This window comes from Melospiza georgiana, chromosome 7, assembly GCF_028018845.1.
Source record: "Melospiza georgiana isolate bMelGeo1 chromosome 7, bMelGeo1.pri, whole genome shotgun sequence".
Lineage (NCBI taxonomy): Eukaryota > Metazoa > Chordata > Aves > Passeriformes > Passerellidae > Melospiza > Melospiza georgiana.
In genome coordinates this window covers 9,059,148-9,075,653 of record NC_080436.1, presented here as the reverse complement: position 1 = coordinate 9,075,653, position 16,506 = coordinate 9,059,148, and the positions used below count along the sequence as shown (strand labels likewise).

Below are 16,506 nucleotides of genomic sequence, written 5' to 3'. Positions count from 1 at the left end.
AGCAGTTTCACTGTAGGCTGTGGCTGCATTTGAAAATGGTGTGCCAAGTCCCATTTGGGTGAAGTGAAAGAATTAAAGATGACCTGAAGTTGCCCATAATTACTTGTGGGGTTTTTTGGCTCCGGGGATTCCAAATGAAGAAGCAAAGCACAAACAGACTGCTTGTACAAACCCAGCTGTTTCTCCCAAATCTACAGCTGTATTTAATTGGCAACATCTAGCTGTTTTTTCCTTATCATCCTTGGTGTTATCCCTATCTTCGACAGGCATTTATACCAGTTCAACTCAAATTATATGTATTTAGCAAATGGCTTGTGTTTCAGTGAAATGCGAAGACACAAAAGAACACTGAGACTCACTTGTTTATTCAAAATACTTTGGGTATATATTTTTCAGGCGAGTCCAGCAGGTCTGTCTGTAATGGATTGACCTTCCTTTGACAGCAATGGTGCAGCTTCCCAGCTGCAAAACCCTGAAAAATAACTGCTACAAGGAGAAATCAGAAGCAGCTGGCTGGCACATGGAGGAAGTCATGCTGATGTCCTTCCTGGAATGAGGAGTGAAGTGGCCCTGGTGGCTGTAGGTGCATTTGTCAAGTCAAACATCATCTACCTGCCCCACACTGACAACACACAACAGAGGCTGCTTTCAGGCAATTTTATTTCCACAGAACCATTAGACAGGAGACCCTGATTCATCACAGGCAACAGAAATACCACAATTACACAATTATCTGGTGATTTAAAAATTAAGCTGTTTAAATGTGAAGGCATTATACCAACGAGCTGCATTTAATCACACATGGAACCAGGCTCCCCCCAAGCCTTTAGTCCCTGTTAGCAGCGCTCACTGCAGCGTGGGCTTTGCTTTGTGACAGGGTCACACTTCTCTCACCCTTCCATTCACAAAATGACTGTGCTTGCCCGTGAATTGTTGTAATCAGCACCACTTAGAAATGAGATGATGTGCTTAAATGGCGCAGAAAGAATGATCAGCCCCCAAAGCTGAACTTTAGACTTATTTTCCACAAACACCTTTGAATAATCAAGCAGTGACCATGCAGAGCACACTGTGCTGATGAAGCCTGCACAGGCTTGGCTCTTCCCTGTCACACAGGGATAACTTCTCTCATATTCCCAGCCAGAGGGGGTGGAATTTCAATACTGAACCTGGAACAAAAATGCAATCGCTCAGAATTGGAACTGGGAAATTCAGAACAAAAACTTGTGTTCTACTAGGTATAAACACCACAGGTCTGGTTACCTGCACTAGGCTAACATCTTATTAGCATTACTCTTAAAAATAGTATATATTTTTAAAAAGGCTCTTAAAAATATTATATATTTTTAATACCTTCTCTTGAAAATATTTTTTTTAGAACCATAATGATTAAACATTGTACAATTATATCTATAGAAATGTAATGACAGTTACTATTAATCACCATCAGATTTTATAGAAATGTAATGGTCTCTGTGTGTTGCTATTAATTATTATTAATTACTGCAACATTTAATAAAAATGTAATAATTTTTGTTTGTTGCTACTATACAGTCTTAATTATTATGGTACTATCATAGCTGTTACATTTTATAGAAATGTAATTGAATTTGTTACTATTAATTACTGTTACATTTTATGGAATTGCAATGGTTTTGGTTTGTTACTATTAATTAGTAATAACTACTTACATATTTCTTAGAAAAAAATCACTATTTTAATACCACAGTGGTTATATTTTATGTAAATGCAATTACTGTAGTTTTTTGTTAATCATGTTAAATCGCTAGTATTAGAATGATCTTATTGGTAATAATCTCCTATGATTTTGATGTGTGCTCATTTTGAGGCCTTAGGCAGTGCCCTCCCATCAGTTTCCCCTGGTGAATCCAGTGCTGCCTCCCCAGGGTCACCTCAGCAAAGGTGACTTTGCTCTCAAAGTCCTTTCCAGCAGTGGAAGATGTGAGTTTGGGGTTGGTCTCCTCTCCCAGAGAGGATTTTTTTCTTAATGTATGAGCCCTGGCCTTAAAACATTTCTTGCTCTATTGTGCTCAATTTTACTAAGAAACCAAAACAAAAACTTTCAGGTTTGCCAGAAAAGTGAAGTTTTTATAGCCTGCTACTCACCAGAATTTTCTAGTAGCTGCCTTATGTCTTCTCTCACACTGATTTGTTTTAATCATTAAATAGAAGTGATATTTTCTTTGGAGCTGGGGATATTTTTCTTCTCTCTGTGAGACAGCCTTGTGAAGAGAGTTAATATCTTTTATTAAAGAAACTGATAAAGTTAGAACAAAAAGAAGAATTGACCTTTCAGGCATACAAGCTGGCAGCAGTAACATTTATATTGAATGTGCTTTTGTGAAGAAGGCCTAAAAGTGAGAGAGAGCCTCTGGAAAGTACTATAAACATGGATAAGAATGCCTAATTCAAATAACATTTCTCATACCTAGGCTGCCACTCAAGAGTCTCCTTAGACTATGGATCCTTTTGCAGGAAAGAAAACTGATTAGCACTTCACAATAGTTAGAAATTCACTGCAAGACATAATATTACAGTGGTATTTAGTACAAAATTAACTTTTTCATTATTACTTTTATTATTTTATCTAAAAATGCCCTTGTTACTTGTCCCTAATGCTTTCATGCTCACAAATATCAACTAGAGAACCAGACCAGTGTGTTCTATCTGAGTGTAATCTCTCTCTTCCTGGGCTCTCCTGTTTCAAAGCCCTGTGCATTTTGGGCTCTTTGATCCATTCACAGAGTGAGAAAATGGAAGCATCAAAGATCTTTTCTCATCTGAGAAGGTGAGAGGATGAAAAGGAGGAATGGCTGAGCAATAACAACTCCTGAAAAAGTGTGATAAAGCTGTAAATGATTTGAAAATTTTAAGGTTGACTTAGTGTAATAAAACTTAAGAGCATCACTTGCTGTGGGTGACACCATCCTATCAATGATGCCTTGCTAGGAACTGCCTCATTATCATCAATATTGGTCAGGGATGTCAGCAGTCCTAACCCCAGGTGTGGGTTTGTCCCCACCTCAGCACAGAGAGGGTGTTGTGTGAAGGACTGCATTGCTTTAGCAAAGGAGCCTTGGCTCTTTGTTGCCATGGAAAGAAAGGCAAAACACTATTGAAAAGAAATGGTTTGAATAAAGTATACAAATGGCAAAAGAAAAATGGAAAAAAATATCCATGCTGTATGTATATTTACCTTAAAGACAGAGAATAATGAATAAAGTGACAGAGCAGGAGAAATACACAGTTTATAAGACAGCCCTTCACATTTCTCTTGTGCTGTGTTTGCTTTCAGTCTCAACCACCTTCTCTTCCAAGCCAGCTCCTTACCTTAGCTAGAACTGTATTGTGCACTATATATTCAGCTTTCTTTTTGTCTGAAAATCACTTTAAACTGAACATTAGAACAGAAGGGGCTTTTTTCCCTACCCCCTACATCCATTACATTTGTTCCAGCCCACATTAGCACAAACCATTACAACAGAAATGGCTAAAGAGGCACAGAACAGACCCACCAGGGTATAAGGCTGTGTCTTAGACTCTATTCAGGGGACAAGACCTGTGCTAGCCCTCAGCTATTTTCTTATTAATCCCCTTTTTGTGTTCACCATTTAATTCCAGGTAATCCCAGGCAGAGCTTTCATCCTGGGGCTTTGCTTTCTTTCTGTGTGCACAGGGGCTTGGCTGGGTTACATGAAATCATGTGGCCAGAGGAGAAATTGCTGATTTCTTTCTATGCACACCTGCCTTGAGTTACAAGTAATAAAAGCAATTACAAGTTATGAACACAGAGAATTCCTAGCATAAATCAGGCACTTTTACAACTACCATGCTCAGCTGTCCAAAAGATAAGGGTTTTATGATATGGCACTATCAAACATGCTTTGCTTTATGAAACAGTCAAATGTTCTCATTTTTTACTTACGTGGAGTTTGCAGTACAAGGAGCTCTAACATGGGAGCAACATCAGGATTATTCATCCTCTTCCTTCCTATTTTAAAGTCTTCATGGAGCTGATATTATTTGTAGATTACAATGTAAAGCAGAGGCATTAAATCTTTCAGAATGAGGTCCACGTGCTGACATTTATGAGGACACACCTGAAGAGGGGTCCAGCTTTCCCCTGAGCTGCCCTCCCTCCCTCTGTGAGCTCTGCTGCATCTCCTGCTCTTCCCTGCTGCTTTTCAAGCACAAACCTCCTCCCAGAACACCATTACCCACACCATACCTAATGCTGCTTCCAGGAAATCAGCTCCACAGGGAATGTCAGTGAGAGATATCCTAATGTGTTCTTTCTGTGGTGGTTTCTTCTCCAAGATGGGTCAGATTTCAGCTCAATTCCCAGGGCATGACAAATGCTTTCTGGAGTTTGGATGTGTGGTAACTTGACCTTCAGAAGGTTTCTCTTCCTGCATTAATAGCATTACTTGTGTGCTGCCACAGCCACAAGTGTTTTGATTTTCCTAAATGTACATTAGGCATTGCCAGTTTGTTAGAAAGAGAAGAGAAACAAGACAGCAATGGCCCCACTTAAGGGATGAGGATGCTAAAGTTCACCAAAGTCAAAAGAAACACCCTTATTAGCCTTGGCAGGATGCAGATCACACCCAGACTGATTATTGGACCATATAAGGTCCCACTAGAAATGTTTTCTAAAGATAATGATTGAAATCAGATTTTTCATGCCCTAATCTGTTTGTACAAGCCCTCTGCCAAAACTCACCTGAACTCTGACCATCCCCTATGGCTTCCCAATTTTGTGAGTTAGGAAATGACTGACTCAACAAAAGGGGCCCCTGCCCAGGGCCATTCAGAGTTAGAAGAAAACAGTAACATGGCATGAAAAGCAGGCAGTGTAACAAGAGCTGAATAACCTGTAGAATTTAGATGCACGGTTATAAAATAACTTGAAATTTTTTTGGATTGTTAAAGGATTTTGACACTCCACTCACGGTCATCAGAAACTTTTAAGCTTATTTAGGCCTTTCTTTCTGCTAAATAGCGTGAGAGTGATAACAATGCACAACTGCTCCTGGGCTATGGTCACGGATCAGCAGGAAAAAAAAAAAAAGATTAAAAAAAAGTAAGTCATTCTATACTGGAATGATTCAAAAATGATTCAATAACACTTAAAAGGTAAGTGGCACATGCTTATTTTTGTCTTAGGAAGACACTATGGATGAAAATGATAACCATTTTAACTGCAATAATGCTGAGAACAGGAGTAACACCCACAGAGATAAATGGCTGCAGCAATCTCCCCCAATTACAGGCCAGCTGCTCTGTTCAGCACAGCTCCACAGAAGATTAAAACCACAGGATGCAAGGTAGAAGCAAGAAATTTTACATCTCTAAAGTGCATCACTGACCAGTGACACCAGCCTGAGTTTTGAAGCAGTACTTGGCAAATCTGAGTCTCCTGCAGCACAGATGGATTGGGGATTTAATGCTTTGTTCCAAAGGGGCATGTATGAGCCCTTTTAGGAGGGCTGACAGTTTATCTTTGTTTAGAAATATATATATAAATCACAAAAAACACGAGAGAAGTTCAAACTGAACACAGCCATAGAACAATTCCTAAGCACAAAAGCTTTTTCTTTACCACCATGTCATTTGCTGACCAAGCTCCCACCATCCACAGGAGCTGGCTTTGCCTTTCAGAATTCCCACCAGGACAGCAGTACTTACAGAGCCACTTGTTGATCTGAAGGACACTGGGTAGCTCCAGTCATGATATTGTTCAATTGGTGGCATTTTAGAGTTGGTTACAGGCACTGAATTGTTCCAACCTGCAAACCACAAGCACAGACCATCCAGTCAGCCAGGCAATTCACATCTCCTGAATGACCAGGGAAAAGGAACGTCAGTATTAGTGCTTTCTACACTGAGTAACAGGGGCAGCACAGAAAAAATTCCCTTGGCTGGGTTAAAGCTGGGGGGTTTGTGTGAACACCTTCCTTCAGCTCTCCACGTGTGCCTCCCCTGCAGCCCAGCAGGGCCATGGGGTGGGAAGGAGGGCAGGAATGCTTTTAGAGGAAACCCATTGGGAGGATGAGGAGCAGGAAAATCCTCCTCACTGTAAATCAATCCCACATCCACAGCCTCTCCTGGGAACAGCAGTGAAAATGACTTAAGAAAAATGAAATAGTACATTATGTCTGTCTATTAATTTCAGTTTAAAACAGCTGTGTTACATTTTAGCAACAGCTCCAGTTTCTAAGATAGCAATGTCATCCATTAACACTCCTCTGGTACATGTTTGTACACTTCAAGAATCTCATTTTGATGCCGCAGGTTTTAGCTTTTATATTTTTCAGATTCTGTGCTGCTTTAGTGTGTAGTTCTGAGCTTCATATTAGGGGATGGTGAGCTCTATTCACAGAGTAGGGAGACAAAACAATTCCTTTCCTAGCTTGGAACCAAGGAAAAATGATCCAAATCTCAGGCCTAAGAGCATAAACAACAGCAGAATGAACAGAGGAAAACAAGCAGGACGGGACTTCATAACCTAAAGCTGTAGTTGGACAATTAACTCCAATATGCAAATGGAGCAGAACTTATAAAAGTGAGAGACCCCATGACCAGTTGTTCATTTTGTGACCATTTTGGTTCATCTTGGGTGTAGCCCTGGCTGGGCTCTTGTGCTGCCCAAGGTGCATCCATTGAGGCCTTTTAATAAATCCCTGCTTTATTCTTTAGCTCTGTCTGGCCTCTGCTCTAGGTCAGCCTTCACAAGGCATCCATTCAACTTCAGTCCTTGCTGAAAGGAATGTGCTTCAGTTAGGATGGACTTTTACTGGACTTCATATAATCACTATATTTATAACATACACTATTTTTTTACTTTTTTTTTTGGTAGGAAAAAAAGAAATCTATCTTCACTATCACCTCTAAGATGCACTCAATTCCCTAAGAAAAAAAAAAAAGTCTGTAGGATTATGGATCTCTGAAGGCAGTAGTGAATTTTGACACACACGGATACTTTCCTGCCATCAGCTATTGACACTGACCAGCTCACAGTGTTTGTCCCAGGGCAACTTGTGCACTCACAGGAATTTCTAAGGCTGTGGAAATTCAGCTGAACATATATCTCCAAAATGCAAATTCTCTGCTACATAAGAATCTCAAAAGTAACTGTGACAATTCAAGCCAGCAAGTGAGTTTTAACCCTGAATTTCTTTCTTTACAAAGTGGTTGGATATAAGCACTCCAACCACAGCAATGCACCAGGTTTGATTTCAGCAGTTTTTCACAGGGATGAACAATGTTGTATAAACAAGTTCTCAAATGTTGGAGCACAGAGAGAGCCATGGACACAATACCCCACAAACTTGGGACATTCATGCCAAGGTTCACAGCTCCTGGGTCCCTGCTAGTGAATCAGCAAAGGCAAAGCCCAGCAAATAAAGAAACCCAAAGCAAAGTGCTTTTCCAACTCCCTTTCAAAATAATTTTGCCTGGCTGCAGCTCTCTCTCCATGCTAGACTTCCACCACAGATCAGTGCTTTGTCATTTTGTCACCATTTGAAGCACTGTCATTTTAAATTATATGACAGTCACAAGGAAAGTACCTGATGTGTCCAAATGATGAACCACCATCTCCTGCCAAAAACAATAAAGTGGCAACACTTATTTTCTGCTGGGTAAACCTCTTCATTTCTGTATTACACAAGACTTCTCTCAAAGCTGAAAAATGGCATGTTAGCAGCCCCAGAACATTTGCAATCTCGAGATCCTCCCCTTTCTGTGCTCAGCCAGGTTTAAAAATCTGATGGGAGTGGAAGTGCTGAAAGTTTTAATGTCAATATTTTTTTCCAGCACTGCTTCCAAGTCATTCATGGCTATTTAGCACATACCTCACAGAACTGTGCAGGGCACCATCTGCAAGCGTGGTACAGATTATAGAGACTGCAAACAAACAGGTGTTTGTCTCATCATCCCACTGACCATTTGAGAGATGCGTGGAACAGCAGCAGCCCATCATCTGTGGCAGAAAATAACACAACACTGCAAGCAGGCTTGGTCCAGGGACTCTTCAAAGTGAGGAATGAGGAGCATCTGCTCCAAGAGTGGGCAAAACGCACGATTTTATCCCAGAGCATAAGATCTTAAAAGCATGCTATTGGGTCAGGCTGAAGCAAACACACAAAACCACTGAAATATTCAAGTGCTCATTAGCATAAATGCAAACTGGAGTGAAACACTTCAAAAACTGATAGTGCCAGGAGGTTTTACAGGCATTACTACAAGATTTTGTTTCATCCAAGCTTTTCTTTTATCATTATTATCTGAACATGCAAAATGTCCTTGAGTTATTTCTTTAAAAATAAAAAAAGGTGTTAAAATGCTTTTGCTTACATGCACTTATAAATCCTTCTACATCAGACAAGCAGAGCTGTGTTCCATGTGCTGCAGGAGGTTATTTGTGCCAAATTCCTCTGCAGCTTGTGTGGCTGCACGTGAGTGTAGTGCATCCTGTGCCAGGATCCACTCTGAACCTGGAAAATTACAAATACAAGCTGCCCCTGGGACTTGCTACTCTCAGCCCATGTTGGCTCCTGGCCCCTTGTCACAGGACAGAGTTGGGTCTTTACTGGGGACCATGACCATGAGCTCCCTTCTGCCCTAGGAGATGCAAGCTCAGATTTTTGGGTGGGTAATTTTGGGAATGGCCCTTCCAGCTAGGACTGCTGAGCACAAGAAATTGTTATCTTCCACTTTTCTGCTCAATCAAGTGTCTGTGAATGAGTTCAGCTACCAGAGATCATTTCACACAAAATTCTGAACAAAAAAAATATAAAAAACAAACAACTTTGCAAAATTGTGGGCATTTGTCCATCATACCACACAGTTTGGTTCCAAAAATATCCAAGGAGATCTGCTCTGAAAGAATTTGCACAAGACAACTAAGAAAGTTCCTTCTAGGAAGCAAACCAGGATAACCATAGTATGAACTGGTTTAAGGATTTTTTTAATGGAATTTTAACAGTTATCAGCAATTTACTTTTGCCTCAAACAGAATGTATAAAAAGGCTTTCCTTCTAAGAGGTTTCCACATATGTAAAGAATGACCTAAATGTAAGCATATTCATGACTTTCTAAAGTTTGAATGAATTACCAAGCTTTATCTTTACATTTTTCATTTTGAAGCTATAAAAAGATATTCTGTAGTTTTTCACACTCTCTCTGTGCCTGAAGATGTCTGCACAGAAGATCTCTCTGCATAGAAGCCAAATTTGAGAGATCTGGGATGAGCTTTAGACAGTTCTCCAATACTGAGATTCTTCTGCATTCACACACAAATAGTGTGACACTTCAAATGCCACCAGAACTGACTGGAACAGAGCAGGAAGAAACAAGAAATTCAAATGCAATAACTTTGGGTTTTTAATTTTTTTTTTTCACTTCGAGATCATATCAAGCTTAGTACAAATTTCAGATAATATAAGAAACACTTCTAGCCCAGAAACCCAAGCTTATGTGTTCATTTTCACTTTTTAAAAGGTGAATAATCCTCAGTGAAATATATCAAATAGTAATAAAGAATTTAAATAAAGAATTTAACCCTCTATTGCACGTATTTTCACTTTCCATATCCTCCTGCATTGTTTCCAGAAGTTAGATATGATAAGATAGAGGAACATTAAACTTACCTTTTGTCTCTTTGGACTGCTCTGCTCATTTCATCACTTTTGAAAGATTATAGATTTCAGCAGGGTATGTCATTAGAATTTGTCCATAAATCAGAATGTGTCATGCTCTTCCCTGAAAAATTACAGGACCTTTCAGCATTCCCCCTTTTAGCTAACAAAAAACTATTCACATAACAGCAATCAAATCCCCTCTCAGCTGTCATCTTGATAAATTAAACAACTTGACTTACTTCAGCTTATCAGTAAAAAGAGCTTTCTTTGAAAATGTCCATGTGTTTTTTTTTTTCCCTGTTCTTGGATTTTTTATTTCCAAAGCAGGGATATCAAAGCAAGTCTGAGCATGTCAGTAGCACAGTATTAAGACACACATTGATTTTTGATTTTGCCATCCCTGTTAGATAGCAGAGAGGATGAATACTGCAACAGGTCTAGAAGCAAAATTTTCAGGCTGATGAATATTAAGCAACACAAAAGCTTGTACAGTATTACAAATTCAAAGTTCACTCAAATGTACAGTATTTTATTGTCCTTTACCTACCTTTCTTACTTATCACCTTTCTCTATCTGTGCATGAACCACTTGGTCTGGTTTACCAGAGAATTTATGAGAGTTACTGTTGAGAGGAAATAATAAAAGCCAAAAATGATGAGTATAGTAAAATACAAGTTTGAAATTGCAATTCAAGTCATGCTTGCCAGATAGTCCATTAACATTTTCTAAGCTGACAAGGTCCTGCTGCTTTTACAAAGCACTAGGATTGATTTAAAACTCTGCTGACCGAGCTGGTATTCACTGCTCACTCAAACCCACTCTGGAGATATAACTGCATGTCAGATTTAGTATCCTCAGATAAAAAACAGAGAGCAAATGGTTTTATTGTTGGTATAACCATCACACCACTGACATTTTTCATTACAACATTACAGATTTAGCTGAGGAGAAGTAGTGACGGAGGAGAATAAGAACTGAATTCTTTCTTCCAGCTGAGCACCCTTGCCTTTCAAGTGTTAAAAAAATATATTTCTGCTTAAAATAGATATAAAATTAATGGGGAAAGGTCCCCAGTTTTGGTACTTAGAATCCTTTGGAACCAGAATGCATCGATATTAAAAGGCTTGGGGTTGGACAGTCACTGCTGGAGGGTCAGCACAGCAGCACAAAATGTTCCTCCATCCCCTTTTTAAGCTGCAGGGCAAATCCTCTCTTGCTGTAAGTTATCTCCAGGTGTTTACCAGCCATTAACCTCGGAGTGGCTGTAATTCCTCAGCCTGTAATTAGCAGTGGTGACTAAACCTGATGCAGGCACCATCCTGTCAGCTGTCTGGGATTACAGATGCAAGGCACCTCTCCCCCTCTCCAGTCATGACAATTCATTAGTTCTGCTGTTTGGGAGCAGCTGTGCCATTTGTGAGGTAATTTATTCAGATTCCCTCAGAATTATTGCTGAAACGTGGGAAGATGAGGGATTTGATGAGGCTGTGTATTTACTGTCAGAGAGCACAGGTTGGATCTGTGGTCAGAACTGATGGGAGATTATGTTTCAGGAGGAAAAACACCCTTTTTAAGGCAAAAAGTTTAATAAAGTCCATGAGGCAAAGGACAAAATGCTCCAGCATGTCAGTCATGTCTCACAGTGTTATCCACAAAACACCCCTAAAATTGTACATGTGAAGTTCATTAAAATTTTTCCTTTCTGTCACAGCTTATTGAAGCATTCTTCTAAAAAGCCTCTGATTTAGTGAAAGCTGATCAAAGTATGAGAACACACAAAATGCTCAGCTTGATTAGTCAGCAGGGCGGGACAAGTAAAATTCAACAGACTTAATTGCCAAGCTAAAATGGAGGGGATTTAGAATTTAGGGATTGAAGTTATGCTCAGAGAAGTAACATCAATGTGTGTTTTCTGAAAAGACCTGGAACAAACCCACAACACTTGGAGAACTCAGTGTAAAACTTGTGTCTCTTCTCTAGTGATAACACACACCCCTGCACATGGCAAAGCTTGGGCAGGAACATTCATTTTACTTCCCATCAATGCTACACCAGCAGAGCAGCCACACCAAGCTGGACCCAAGGCCAGTCTGTAACTTTGATAAAACATCTCACTTTTGTTTCACTGCAATAATATTTGCCATATTTCTTTCATATATACATTGATATAACCACGGCCCCCACGACTGACTGGAACTGAGGATGCTCAGCTGCTTCTGCTGCCAAATTTTCCTGTGGATTTGACTTAGCCTTTCACCCAGCTTTAGCATTCAAATATATCCACACGTTGAGTACACTGATATGTTTCCAGCAATGAAATGTCAAAAACACTGACAACCCTCTTCATGGTCTTAAATCCAATATCCTGTGGCCTCACTGGCTTCTGGATTTTAATTTGCTATCCCAGTGCACAGTAATTTCTGGTTATCTCTGTCACACTCTTAAGCACATCTCAAGATGAAATTTTGGCAGGTTGTCATGTTTGTTAAGAACAGGTGCTCTGACTTTTTGCAGCTGGGTTTTTTTTTCCTATCTGTTCTCTGAAAGTGGGCTCTGTGTGTTTGTGAACCATCTCTGACCATCTGAATATGTAGATCTTTTAATCCCCATTTTCATACGTACATGCACAGACATTAATTTTAATCAGGGAAAGCTAAGATGAAATACCAATAAAAGAGGAGTTGTTAGGCATGACATTTCATTTATGGATGTAGCTGAGAAGATTAATGTCTGAGCCAGCAGCCTGTCCATTACCACCTTCCACTGCTGAGGAGCAGCATCGTGTGCAACAACTGAGCACGAGAAATTCTCACTTGCCACATCATTCTCTTGCCCTCAATTTGTCTGTGCAATACTGTTAATTAAACCATGAAGACCAGATCATTTTCAGTGAGGAATTCTGCCTGGTCCTTTTTCAGGACACATCAGTTCATGCACATTTGTGTATTTGCTCTTGATTAATATTTTAAATTTCTTTAATGTGTGACTTACCTGCAGGAAGGTCAGCTCCCCAGGACTCTGCTCACTGAAAGAAAAAGTCAAAGTAAAGGAATGTACCTGTAAGCTGAGATCAACTAAAAGATTGAACTAATTTCCTTTGAGTACTTTATGTGGTTTTAAAGTCTGGTTCCATTTTATAATGGAGTTTTATATTTTTATATTTTATATTTTTATAATGGAGTTTTCCCCTCATAATACAGAAAGCTACTTTTGGCTGGATACACTGAGAAAAATTATAATCTTTTTAACCACTAGTTCACCTGGCCCAGTAACAAGAACAGAAATGAAAAAAAAAATGCTAAGAGTGAAAACAAAGTGAATTTTACAGAAAATACTGCATGGATACCTTATATAAGAAATGCATTTACAAATAATTATCCATAATCTAGAAAGAGTAAGGAACAACACAGAAAAGACTTTGAATGGAACCAGTTATGGCTGAAACACCTTTCCTTCAAAGCAGCTCTCCTCTTCTGAAACCATCCTGTAAATTCCACAAGGATGGCAGTAGCCAGAGAGCCCAGCAGTTCTGATTAAAAATGACAATGAGGAAATGTGATAGCAGGAGCTCCATCTGCTCTTGTAAGGCCTTAACATGTGTACAGGTAGGAAAAAAACCAAAAAAACCCAAACCAGCAGACTGGGTAGAGAACAACTCTATTGCTCCCCACTCCTCCACATTCAGGGATGTAAAAACAAATCTATTTAAGTAGCAGGAGAAGAGAAAGACAAAAATTAGAGGAATCACACAGAATCATAGAATGCTTTGGTTGGAAGGGACCTTAAAGCTCATCCAATGCCAACCTCATGCCATGGGCAGGGAGACCTTCCACTAAAACAGGTTATTCAAATTTCTATTCAGGTTTGTCTTGAACACTTGCAAGAGCCCACAACCTCTCTGGGCAACCTGTGCCAGTGCCCCACCACCCTCTGAATAAAGAATTTCTTCCTAATATATAATCTCAACCTGCCTTTTCCCATTTTAAAGCCATTACTCCTTGTAGGAGAAGGGAGAACATCGGTGAAAGTATAAGCACATTTGTTTTCAGACATCATTTCCAGAATGATTATTCTACAACTGAGTTAGGAACTGATCCTTAGTGACTTGGGTCCCTTTTATTCTCCAACCTCTCTATCCACACTGCTAAATTAATTTCTTGCTTCTAATAGGAAATGAGAAAATATACTTTTTAGGGGAAAAATAATTATATATCAAGTACAACACTTGGAAATGAAGAAAAATCCATTTTATTTTAATGTCTTTTAAACAGGGTGATATCTTTGAATTTTGCCTCAGGTGAGCATTTTAACAGATTTAAAAGCAAAAACAAAAAACCAACATTGCCTAAGTTGCCTAGCACGTAGGGGGATATCCCTAAAAAAAGGATTTATTTCCACACCAGATTAGAGGCAAAACAAAGGTTAAGCAGATTATGACATGACACCCATGTGGGTGAAAAAGGGAATATTAAAAGATTGTATTTTTTCCCCATGAATGCAAATAGATTTAGTATTAGTTTTAATGCTGTCTTATGTTTAAAAAATAATCCTGCTGTAAGTGCAGAGATCAAGGGTATTTTTAACACCTCAGAGAAGGAATTCCTTGCATGTCCTAGGTGATCCCCAGAAGAGTAACCATGCACCAGCACAGGAAGTGTTATGCCAGTAATCTGAGCTTCTCCACAATTTCACACGTGCATCATGTGTACAACAAGATTATTGTATTATTAACTCAAATTCACAACTCAAATCCATTATTTGCATCATTTATGGAACCTCTGAAATTCAGAGGGGTTAATTCAGAGGGGTTAGATATGTTCAGTCACTGTCAAGGACTTCATCCCTTGTCTGTGGATACTGTTCAAAAGCCAGTGAGAAAATGCACAGAAAATACAACAGATTTGTTTGCTCTACTCAGCAAGGAGCAAAAAGGCCACCCCTGATTTTATCAAATGCTGCCTTTATGTCCAGCAATGTTTTGTGTGTTTTAAGCACCTAAGTACTTCACTAAACACTTTTCTACCATCTATCATGGATCAATACCTCAAAACTTCTTGACACCCTTTCCATTTTTCAGAAGGGGGAGCTTCACACTGAGCTAGCTCGACTTGGGAAAGTGTTACTAGAGAAAATCACTGGAGAATGATTCTGTTGGCAGTGAAAAATAGGTTTCCTGAGCTTCCCTCTTCGAGGAAACGCACTGGCTGCCACCAGCAGGTATTTCTATTTCAGCACTCAGCTCTCCCCCCTGCTCACAGCCACGTCCTCTCTGCAGCTCCCAAATGTCACACACTGGGCAGACACCTGAACATCTGCCTCCATTGCTCGTTACTGCAACTGTCTCTGCAAACAAAAAAAGAACTCAAAGCCAATTTTTCCACCAGGAGTATCTGTCATCACCGTGGACTCCACATGCAATGCACTTGGAAAATGCAGAGTAAGCTGTCTGACATGAGGGTTGCTCCACCATAAAAATCTTTTTTTTTTTTTTTTCTGCCATGCCTATTTTGCTGAACAGAAAATGAGGTGTTTGTGCTGAAATAGAATGTCCTTGTTTGTGGATAGGAGTCAACATTTTAAACAGCTCCCTGGAGCATTTAAGAGAGAAGAAAAATGATAATTCCAGGGAAGAAGCAATATCACAGGGAAAACATAAAGCAACACCTGAACAACCTTACCTTTTAATATTTTTTAGAAATTGATGCTCTACTGGAATTAAGGAGACTAAGGAAATCTCTGCTGCCCACCTCATGCCTGCACATGAGGATGAGCAGTTCAGATGTGGGGTGACCATGCTGGGACTGTGCTGGCAGCTTTCTGACCACAAACAAAAATCAATATCCGATTTTAAGTACCGCAACAATCCATACCCAACATTAACTACCACAAAAACCCAAATCCAACATTAAGTACCACAAAATACCAAATCCAACATTAAGCACCACAATAAAACCAAAACCATACCCAACATTAACTACCACAAAATACCATATCCAACATTAAGTACCACAAAATACCATATCCAACATTAAGTACCACAAAATACCATATCCAACATTAAGTTTTCTACTGTTCAAGTCACGTGGCAGAAGCAAAGATGCAGTGACTCTCTTTAACATCCAGTTTTCATAGAAAGGGAACATGAATTACTTTTAACAAAACACAGTATAGACAGATCAGCACAATTACAAAAGTCAGACTAGCAACAGCATCTGATGCTAGCTATCAGAATTGTCTTTTAAAAGAAATACCTGGAGATTAAATGCAAAAATCCAGTCCAGTAGAGTTCCTCCCAGTGTTATCCTTCAGCCAAGCCAGCATGCTTTTGAAGTTATAACCATTATTATTTCTACACCTTCTTTCATGTGAGAATTACAAAGTACTCCAATAAACAATTCCAGTTAGTAAAAAAGAAAGGGGAAATTTAATTTTTTTTAAGTTGTTTTTTTTTGCTAATCAAGCCATCAGGTTCTCTTAAGATGCAGGTGTCATTCTCATTCCTGCTGTAGGCTTGCTGAGTGGTTGTGAGGAAATTATTTTTGTCCTTTCTGCTTTAGCTCTCTATTCATTAAACTGAGATAACAGCACTTCCTTTCTCTGACCTTTTGTGCATTTTCTCTGAAGCCTATTGTAAATTTTACTGGGCATGTGCTGTGTCTTATTATGTGAAAATTCAGTATCTATTAAAGCCTTCATTTCAGCAGAAACCTCAAACAACAGCTAGAGAAGAAATAATAACATACAGACGTTTCAGGTGGAATAAATGTGTAACTTGTTAATTTCTTTTAAAATGCAACGTGCTTCAGCTGGGAACATTTAAGATGAATGACAGTATAAAATA

General features: G+C 39.3%; 1 long non-coding RNA gene across 1 annotated transcript; it reads right to left on the bottom strand.

Moving 5' to 3' along the window:
- Positions 1–669: 669 nt before the first annotated feature.
- On the bottom strand, positions 670–5,804 carry LOC131085676 (uncharacterized). The gene is made up of 3 exons (XR_009114670.1): positions 3,947–5,804; positions 2,128–2,243; positions 670–1,169 (listed from the first exon to the last, which is right to left on the bottom strand). It is a non-coding gene; the product is annotated as an uncharacterized LOC131085676 (long non-coding RNA).
- Between the last annotated feature and the right edge of the window lie 10,702 nt (positions 5,805–16,506).